Genomic DNA, 10,000 nt, shown 5'->3' on the forward strand with positions numbered 1-10,000 from the left:
AAGAAGTTATGGATGGCATCAAGGTGCTGTTCAAGACTGGCCCAAAGGAACGGGAAGATGTAAACTTGGTTTTGGAGACAACACCAGAGATCTGGAATAAGCTAACACAGCAGGGCCGTGTCTACATAAATTGTACCTCACACAAAGTGAGAAACTACAACAACATAAACAGGTGTTTTAAATGCCAGGGACATGGACACACAGCTGCAAAGTGCACGAGTGCAGAAAACACCTGTGGTCACTGCGCAGCATCTGGACACACCTACAAGGACTGCCCAACGAAAGATCAGCAAGCACACTGTGCAAACTGCAAGCGTGCTAAGAAGCCACACAACCATGCCGTAACAGAGAAATCCTGCCCAGAATATAACAGAGTCAAGGCCATAATAACCTACAGAACTGATTATGGCCAGTAGGGACGATTCAGTTCTGCGAACTGGAAGAAGACAAGGGACTGGCACACAGAACAATGTCATAAGGATTCTCCAAATAAATGGGCAAAGGGCAAAAGTAGTCCCTGATCAACTGGCACAGAGGGTAAATGAGGAGAATGTGGATGTGCTGTTGATACAGGAACCCTACTGTATAAACAACAAAGTAGTAGGCTATCCCCCAAATTACCAGCTCATGTATAGCGCCAAAGATGGAGCGACAAAGGCAGCTATAGCAGCTAGGTCGCAGACACTAACAGCAATGCAGCTCACAAATTTCTGCAACAAGCACATGGCTGTTGCTAGTGTAAGTGGGAATTTTGGCGAGATTTATGTAGTTAGCCTCTACTGCCAATATGGTTCACCTATAGATCAGTTCCTCCAAGAATTGGAGGTCATCCTGGACAAACTGAGTGGGAAAGCAATAGTCATAGGAGCTGATACAAATGCCAACTCACCAGTCTGGCACAGTCAAACAACAGACGAGGCAGGCAGAAAGTTGGAGGACTTTATCTCTCAACATGGTCTTCTGGTCATAAATGAGAGATCGCAGCTAACTACTTTCAGTGGGCCCAATGGGGAGAGTAATATCGATGTTACTATATGTACACCCTTAGCTGCCAGAATGCTGTGTAGGTGGATGGTCCATGAGGAATGGACATCAAGTGACCACAGGGCGATCACTTATGAGGCCAGAGTACCCCAAAGAATGAGGGCAAAAGAAGAACTCCCAAATTACAATACAAGCTGTGCAAAGTGGTCCATTTTTGATAGACAGCTCATTAGTGCCACAGAGAACTGGCTACAAAATCCACAGGAGGGAGTCAACGAAAAGGTAAACAGACTGCAGGTGGCAGTCTATGAGAGCTGTAAAAAATCAATGAGAAGGAAGAGACAGGTGCAAAATCCAGTACCATGGTGGAACACAAAACTAGCAAACCTGCGGCGGGATACCATGTCTGCACGGCGATTACTACAACACACACGCAAAAGCGGAAACGAAACTGCTCTGGTAGCTGCAAAGAGCAACTACAACAAAATTAAAAACAGGTTCAACAAGGAAATAGCCAAGGCGAAAGAAGAGACATGGCAGAAGTGGGTCTCTGACTGTGACAAAAACGATCCATGGGCCATAACGAGAAGGGTACTCCAGCCTAAATACGGCACAGAGAATGTAATTAGCAACATTAAAACTGGGAACCAGACTCTTACCATGACATGGGAAGAGACTATAAAATCACTGCTCCAAACCCTCTTACCTGACGACGATGCGGATCAGGATACTGAAGATCAGCTAGTTGTGAAACTCGAAAACGAGAGTTACAACAATGTGGAGCTGGATCCAGACTTTACAACTGAGGAAATAGGCGCTGCTATTAAGGCCTGCAAACCAGGAAGAGCAACAGGTCCTGATGGCATTGATGATGCAGTGATCAAAAGAGTATGGCATACCAGCCCTCACCTCCTTTCAGAGATATACAACACCTGTCTACGGGAAAGGAGAGTCCCAGAAACATGGAAGAAAGGAAGAGTGTGCATACTTCTCAAATCGGAGGACAAACCAAGGGATGAGCCAAAATCATACCGCCCAATATGCCTTCTCCCCATCCTAGGGAAAGTCCTAGAACGGCTTATTGTAAATCGTCTTGAGAAACGATATGAGGAATCGGACCTGAAGGCCCCAAATCAGTTTGGCTTCAGGAAAGGTGCATCAACAGAGATGGCCATTAGGCAAGTACTAAGCCACGTACAATGTGAGGAGAGGTACGTTGTTGTAGTGTTTGTAGATATAGCAGGCGCCTTTGATAACCTATGGTGGCCCAGCGTTATGAGGCGACTAAGACAAATCCAATGCCCACGAAACCTGTACGACCTGATGGGAGATTATTTTAGGAACCGAAAGGTGATGGTGAGCAGCAAGGCTGGTGTCGTGGAGAAATGGGTCACAAAGGGTTGTCCACAAGGCTCCATTTGTGGCCCATTCCTCTGGAACCTCGTCTTTGACGAGATGGTTGTCGAGAGGGAGGGCGAGCAGTGGGCAAAGGTGGCCTACGCAGACGACCTGGCAATCATAATTAAGGGGCAAAGTAGGAAACAAATAGAGGAACGAGCAAAAACAGCATTAGGCGAAGTCAGCAGGTGGACGAGACAGAACAAGCTTGCAATATCCCATCACAAAACAGTCGCCATGACCATCAGGGGCACTTTCGATAGGCACAGACCGCCTACCATACCATTTGAGGGCAAGAATATAAAGTTTGTCCAAGAGTTCACATATCTGGGAATAACCCTTGACGAAAGACTGTGGTTCACACCTCATGTGAGGAACATTCAGAAGAAGCTGGGTGAAGTCTCAGGTACACTCCTGAGGGTGACCAGAACAGAGTGGGGTCTGCAAAAGAAATCACTAAAACTAATATACCAAGGTCTCTGTCTCTCTGTTTGCAGGTATGGTGCAGCAGCGTGGGCAGATCGGACGAAGCACCGGTATGTCAAACGCATACTAGACTCAATCCAACGACCATTTCTTTTACAGATGACCAGAGCCTGCCGGACTGTGTCAACTGATGCTCTCCAAGTACTCACAGGGTGTATGCCACTTGATCTGGAGATAGTCAAAGCAGCCTTGCTATACCATACCAAACATGGAATGGCTGGCTCGGTTGCTGGGTTCCAGGTTCCAAGAGCTGTCATGGGGCAAAACCCTAGATCTATTGCTAACAAACATATAAACTGTATGTTGCAGGAAGAGTGGCAGGAAAGATGGAACAGGACACAGAATGGCAGGGAAACTTTTAGCTGGGTACCAAATGTGGAACTATGGCAGACAGGCTGGCGTGGGGGCTTGGTTCCACCATACTCCCTGACATGTCTTCTGACAGGCCACGGTCTGAAAAAGAAAATATATGAGCTGGGAATAGAAGACAATGGCAGATGCACATGTGGCGAGGAAGAAGACTCAAATCACATAGTCTACACCTGCACACTATACAACGAACCCAGAGAACAGCTTATGGGGGTAATGGGACCTGAATCCATCAGGTCAAAGGAAAATCTATTAAGGACAAAAGAAAGCTACTTAGCGATAAAGGAATTCGCAGAGGAAGCTTTCGATATTCGGGAAGTTGCGAGGATACTGCATAACACAGAGTAAGTATCACGATTTACTCCAGAAAAATCAGGAAGCGACCGAAGGAAGCTAATCTCAGCCTAGGGGAACAACAAAAGTTTCGAGACCCAATGATTCCGAAACAGCCCTAAATTCTTGGACACTTGGAGGACCATGGCTGAGAGTGGAGGGGTGAAGAGCTGCCTCTCAAAAAAACCACCAATGATACCTCTACATGGATCCTGGGCCACCAGTGGCAAGTAGGGTATGTCGGAGGGTTAGATGACCACCTGTATGGTCAGAAAATGGCTAAGATCCCAGGAAACTGGTGATCGACAGCATGTGGGCCTCGCCAGCCTGGGAACTACAGGTTGTCCCCCTGGGTCCCCTCATATGTACGAACATGCTGTAAGTGGATGCTATACTGCTGACGAAAGGGTCGCCGTCAGCAGTGGCGGCGCCGCCTCCACGTGGTTCCCCGTGGGCACCCCAAAGGGTGGCTAAAGGCGCTCTTCAAATGGAAGGTCCATTCCCCCAAAAATGGGGGTAGTTTTTGCAAGCTGGTTCCCTTTGTCGTGGTGGAGTTGGTTAGTGGACACGTGGGGGTGGACTTGAAGGGAGGATGAGCAGTAGCTCAGGGATCCCTGATGATATTCCACCTCTGGAAAGGGGAAACCCATCCCAGAGCTGCCATGTATGGTACTGTCCCTATACATGAGCTGCGAGCTGTACCAGTTACGAGCTAGAGACGCGATCGCGTTGCTCTCTGTACGAATGCCGATGCTGAGCGGTCAGCTAGGAGGCGCTCCATCCATGTCGGTACCGGTGAGCGTTGCACTCGCAGTCGCAAAAACGTATGGCAAGTATATTACTCGGAAGAGTCAATGACAGTCCACGCCCCCCTGCGTGGGAAGAGTCTTTCTAGGCCATGACCCACCGGAAGGGCGCAGCGTCCCCCACCCCAGACATGTGACGTCACACCATCGGTATTGACGACTAGACTGATTCCTTATAATCATTTGCCATACACCGGTGGAAGCTGCCGAGACGAGTAACTACATAGCGGGCTCGCCGTGTCACTAATGTACAGAGATACAACAGTTTCGACTGGAACCGGATTAAACGTATACACGGCGCTGATTAGTAATAGATAGAGCCATCAGAATACAGATAATGTATACAACTGTCCGTATACATGCTGAAAGACTCTGCTCACAATCACAACCACACGTCAGCCACACACCCTTATCACGCACTACTCTCTCCCTGTAACACGCACACAGACAATATGTAAGCACCAGCATGGAACAACACCCAGTGCATCCTCTCCGCCACATTAGACAATCCACACTGTCATAACCAGACTGGGAGGTCCACTCAGAAAACAGAATATCCCACCCACCCGACAACCACCATTGCTCAGCCAAGCCACCAACACCCACACATGTCCTACACAGGGGTGCACCCAACATCACAATACTGCCTCCTCTCACAGCACACAAACAATGGCAGGAATGAAAGACACAGGTCTGCCACAAGCATGGAATGAGAGCGCCGCCTGTCATGAGCCAAAGGTGCATCCTGACGTGGCAAATCAGATGATGCCGCAGGCATCCACTTACTATAATCACAATCAACAAACCGGCCGCCCCGCCCCCCCATTAAACCTTTCCTTACAACAATGTGTACCTTAACCTAACCTATGTCGTACCTTAACCTAACCTATGTCGTACCTTAACCTAACCTATGTCGTACCTTAACCTAACCTATGTCGTACCTTAACCTAACCTATGTCGTACCTTAACCTAACCTATGTCGTACCTTAACCTAACCTATGTCGTACCTTAACCTAACCTATGTCGTACCTTAACCTAACCTATGTCGTACCTTAACCTAACCTATGTCGTACCTTAACCTAACCTATGTCGTACCTTAACCTAACCTATGTCGTACCTTAACCTAACCTATGTCGTACCTTAACCTAACCTATGTCGTACCTTAACCTAACCTATGTCGTACCTTAACCTAACCTATGTCGTACCTTAACCTAACCTATGTCGTACCTTAACCTAACCTATGTCGTACCTTAACCTAACCTATGTCGTACCTTAACCTAACCTATATCGTACCTTAACCTAACCTGTATTGCGCCTTAACCTAACCTGTATTGCGCCTTAACCTAACCTGTATTGCGCCTTAACCTAACCTGTATTGCGCCTTAACCTAACCTGTATTGCGCCTTAACCTAACCTGTATTGCGCCTTAACCTAACCTGTATTGCGCCTTAACCTAACCTGTATTGCGCCTTAACCTAACCTGTATTGCGCCTTAACCTAACCTGTATTGCGCCTTAACCTAACCTGTATTGCGCCTTAACCTAACCTGTATTGCGCCTTAACCTAACCTGTATTGCGCCTTAACCTAACCTGTATTGCGCCTTAACCTAACCTGTATTGCGCCTTAACCTAACCTGTATTGCGCCTTAACCTAACCTGTATTGCGCCTTAACCTAACCTGTATTGCGCCTTAACCTAACCTGTATTGCGCCTTAACCTAACCTGTATTGCGCCTTAACCTAACCTGTATTGCGCCTTAACCTAACCTGTATTGCGCCTTAACCTAACCTGTATTGCGCCTTAACCTAACCTGTATTGCGCCTTAACCTAACCTGTATTGCGCCTTAACCTAACCTGTATTGCGCCTTAACCTAACCTGTATTGCGCCTTAACCTAACCTGTATTGCGCCTTAACCTAACCTGTATTGCGCCTTAACCTAACCTGTATTGCGCCTTAATGTAACCTATATTGCGCCTTAACGTAACCTATATTGCGCCTTAACGTAACCTATATTGCGCCTTAACGTAACCTATATTGCGCCTTAACGTAACCTATATTGCGCCTTAACGTAACCTATATTGCGCCTTAACGTAACCTATATTGCGCCTTAACGTAACCTATATTGCGCCTTAACGTAACCTATATTGCGCCTTAACGTAACCTATATTGCGCCTTAACGTAACCTATATTGCGCCGTAACGTAACCTATATTGCGCCGTAACGTAACCTATATTGTGCCTTAAGGTAACCTATATTGCGCCTTAACGTAACCCACGTTGCGCCGTAACGTAACCCACGTTGTGCCGTAACCCGACACACGTTGGGCCTTAACCCGACACACGTTGGGCCTTAACCCGACACACGTTGGGCCTTAACCCGACACACGTTGGGCCTTAACCCGACACACGTTGGGCCTTAACCCGACACACGTTGGGCCTTAACCCGACACACGTTGGGCCTTAACCCGACACACGTTGGGCCTTAACCCGACACACGTTGGGCCTTAACCCGACACACGTTGGGCCTTAACCCGACACACGTTGGGCCTTAACCCGACACACGTTGGGCCTTAACCCGACACACGTTGGGCCTTAACCCGACACACGTTGGGCCTTAACCCGACACACGTTGGGCCTTAACCCGACACACGTTGGGCCTTAACCCGACACACGTTGGGCCTTAACCCGACACACGTTGGGCCTTAACCCAACACACGTTGGGCCTTAACCTGCTCTGTAATTGTCATACGACGCGTTAAATTAGTGTAGTGTTGCCTAACTGCAACCCCCGCAATATAGTTTGCTACTCGCACTGCCCGGTCCCCAGTGTATCGCTTCATGTTAAACACCTTGCAGCTATACACTAATGTGGATGGCAGCAGGACGTACATGCTCAATGCCCTTTGCAGTTGTTCATTGGCATTTGCAGTTGTTCATTGGCATTTGCAGTTGTTCATTGGCATTCGCATGGCGAAGCACTTAGCCTACGCTGTGGTACGGCCTGTGTCAACTGTCCGCTGATGTTGTACGTCCAAATCACACACTGTACTGCACATTGGTCCTCATGTACTGAATGATACATCGTGGTACATGTGACCGTACAACGACTGCGCCAACAACGGCGAACCATGCGGTCCAAATGTTGTGCACTCAGCTACGTGTCGTCGCCCTATAAGAGCTGGATTGCAGTGTGGTATGCCCTGGATGGCGATCAGCATGAGCCGTCTGTTGATGTAGTGGCGCGTGTTGTCAGACGTAGTCGTCTCTTCTCACACACCGTGATAGCATGGTGCACTGCGTTCCACATCTGCGACATGCGACAGAGGCCGGTTGACAGTCGTTCGCGCAATGGACATCGCATACGTACGGGGGCCACCTTCCACGTGTTCGCGAAGCGTGCACATGTTGTTGCGTGTATGTGGGCAGACATAGTGTGTCGTGACACCTGACACAGGCATGCAACAATCGTTGAATTTGCAAATGGCGATGGACGCCTACGTTTGCTGGTGACGTTACGCAAATGAACAACTGGTAAACCGTTGTGGTGCGGTTGTTCTCGCTAGAGGTGAATCAGTGATGGCGACGATCGGTTGAGCTACCAACCGGTTGTTCCAGCGATACCCACCATGCCCACGAACGTGAATGGCATCTGGGTGTGAAGCGATACGCGGCGGTGGCTGGGTGGGACCGTCCCCGGCCGGTGAGGGGGGGCCTCCCGGCGTGCTGGCCGCGCGGTGCGTGGGCGCACGCGCTACAGCCGGCTGGTGGGGGCGGCCAGTGGCAGGCGCGCCGGCCGACGGAGGCGGCAGGCGGCGCAGCTGCGCGCCGGCGCACCCTGCACGCGGCGCCGTGCGGCCAAAGTAGGTCCTCGCGGGCCCGGTGCGAAGCGCGGTGGACATCTGCAGTGTGCTGGTCCGATTGAGGACTGTGTGCGCTGAGGATGCGCCGCCGCCCGGCGCTCGGCGCCGCGACGCCGTCTGCTGCTCGGTCGCCTCTGCGGTTCTCGCAGGTGGTTTGTATCGCAGCTGTGCGGACGTGTTGGCGCGTGCGCTGTGCTGGGAGAGTTCGCTTCGGCACCCAAGTGGGGCTTTTGTCCTTCTGTGGCGCTGGCGTTGGAGCTGCCGGTCACCGTAGGTGGCGCGTGTTGTCTCCCGCCGGCAATGCCACGACAGCACGCTCCCGGGCCTCTGTCGGCAGCGGCAAGCTCAGTTGGGAGCACGGGTGGTCGCACCTAAAGCGTCTACTCGCCAAACTCCGGGCGATTGCGCCTCTCTCGAACCCGACCAAGTACTTAGGACGGCGCTGCGCGCCGCCGGGACCTGAGAGGGTTTCGAGGTGTATGGTGCAGGGGAGCTCAGCCTCCTCCTGTTTGCAGAATAATTGAGCGGACGCTTGCGTGTTCGCGCGGGCCCCCGGGACACACTCCCGGGCGGCCGGCTGCTCAGCTCTAGTTGACGCAGCTCCCTGGTTGATCCTGCCAGTAGTCATATGCTTGTCTCAAAGATTAAGCCATGCATGTCTCAGTACAAGCCGCATTAAGGTGAAACCGCGAATGGCTCATTAAATCAGTTATGGTTCCTTAGATCGTACCCACGTTACTTGGATAACTGTGGTAATTCTAGAGCTAATACATGCAAACAGAGTCCCGACCAGAGATGGAAGGGACGCTTTTATTAGATCAAAACCAATCGGTCGGCTCGTCCGGTCCGTTTGCCTTGGTGACTCTGAATAACTTTGGGCTGATCGCACGGTCCTCGTACCGGCGACGCATCTTTCAAATGTCTGCCTTATCAACTGTCGATGGTAGGTTCTGCGCCTACCATGGTTGTAACGGGTAACGGGGAATCAGGGTTCGATTCCGGAGAGGGAGCCTGAGAAACGGCTACCACATCCAAGGAAGGCAGCAGGCGCGCAAATTACCCACTCCCGGCACGGGGAGGTAGTGACGAAAAATAACGATACGGGACTCATCCGAGGCCCCGTAATCGGAATGAGTACACTTTAAATCCTTTAACGAGTATCTATTGGAGGGCAAGTCTGGTGCCAGCAGCCGCGGTAATTCCAGCTCCAATAGCGTATATTAAAGTTGTTGCGGTTAAAAAGCTCGTAGTTGGATTTGTGTCCCACGCTGTTGGTTCACCGCCCGTCGGTGTTTAACTGGCATGTATCGTGGGACGTCCTGCCGGTGGGGCGAGCTGAAGGCGTGCGACGCGCCTCGTGCGTGCTCGTGCGTCCCGAGGCGGACCCCGTTGCAATCCTACCAGGGTGCTCTTGAGTGAGTGTCTCGGTGGGCCGGCACGTTTACTTTGAACAAATTAGAGTGCTTAAAGCAGGCAAGCCCGCCTGAATACTGTGTGCATGGAATAATGGAATAGGACCTCGGTTCTATTTTGTTGGTTTTCGGAACCCGAGGTAATGATTAATAGGGACAGGCGGGGGCATTCGTATTGCGACGTTAGAGGTGAAATTCTTGGATCGTCGCAAGACGAACAGAAGCGAAAGCATTTGCCAAGTATGTTTTCATTAATCAAGAACGAAAGTTAGAGGTTCGAAGGCGATCAGATACCGCCCTAGTTCTAACCATAAACGATGCCAGCCAGCGATCCGCCGCAGTTCCTCCGATG

General features: G+C 50.5%; 1 non-coding gene across 1 annotated transcript in view; it reads left to right on the forward strand.

Annotated features, from left to right (window-relative positions):
- The first annotated feature begins 8,837 nt into the window (after positions 1-8,837).
- The window catches only part of LOC126434979 (small subunit ribosomal RNA), a 1,910-nt gene continuing 747 nt past the window's right edge, over positions 8,838-10,000 (forward strand). The window contains exon 1 of the ribosomal RNA XR_007579636.1: positions 8,838-10,000. This exon is cut by the window's right edge and continues 747 nt beyond it. This is a non-coding gene — a ribosomal RNA (small subunit ribosomal RNA).

Source organism: Schistocerca serialis, unplaced genomic scaffold (assembly GCF_023864345.2).
Source record: "Schistocerca serialis cubense isolate TAMUIC-IGC-003099 unplaced genomic scaffold, iqSchSeri2.2 HiC_scaffold_1196, whole genome shotgun sequence".
Lineage (NCBI taxonomy): Eukaryota > Metazoa > Arthropoda > Insecta > Orthoptera > Acrididae > Schistocerca > Schistocerca serialis.